This window comes from Sinocyclocheilus anshuiensis, unplaced genomic scaffold (genome assembly GCF_001515605.1).
Source record: "Sinocyclocheilus anshuiensis isolate Anshui unplaced genomic scaffold, SAMN03320099.WGS_v1.1 scaffold775, whole genome shotgun sequence".
In the NCBI taxonomy this organism is placed as follows: domain Eukaryota; kingdom Metazoa; phylum Chordata; class Actinopteri; order Cypriniformes; family Cyprinidae; genus Sinocyclocheilus; species Sinocyclocheilus anshuiensis.
Genome location: NW_015552614.1, coordinates 1,181,263 through 1,181,800, shown reverse-complemented (window position 1 = coordinate 1,181,800; position 538 = coordinate 1,181,263). Strand labels below are relative to the sequence as shown.

Genomic DNA, 538 nt, shown 5'->3' with positions numbered 1-538 from the left:
AGGCATTGATAAAGCCTTTGAAATGTTTTTGTATCCATCTCCTGACTTCTGCCTGTCCACAACTTTATCCCAGAATATCTTTTGACAGTGCCTTCCACCAATAGTTGATTGTTTGCTTCAGTTGCACTACCAAGGACTGAAATGCTCCAAGAAAGCTCTTTTCATGCTGAGCTAATCAAAATTACCACAGCTGATCACAGTTAAAAGTCAAATGACTTTGTGTGCCATTGAGAAGGTGATTAGCTACACCTGTATCTGCATCCACACGAAACCACAAAACCGACACAAAACGATGTAGTATACATGCCAGACCAGTATGTGGCGCTGTTATTCTGCCACAGAGATACACTAAAAACGGAGAAGAAGACTTGGACTATGGGCATAAACCTTGCGCGCGGTACACAAATGAACATGGAACAATACATTTATTAATCTGTGTTAATGTTAGTTAATAAAAAGACAATAGTTCAGTGTTTGTTCGTGTTTTTGTTGCGGTTACGTGATGTAGCGGTGTCTGACTAGGGGCGAGACGTGGGCT

At 41.3% G+C, this 538-nt stretch overlaps 1 protein-coding gene across 1 annotated transcript in view; it reads right to left on the bottom strand.

The window, feature by feature from the left end:
- LOC107665951 (dystrophin-like) overlaps positions 1–538 on the bottom strand; it is a 127,385-nt gene that overhangs the window by 61,869 nt on the left and 64,978 nt on the right. The window lies entirely within an intron of this gene.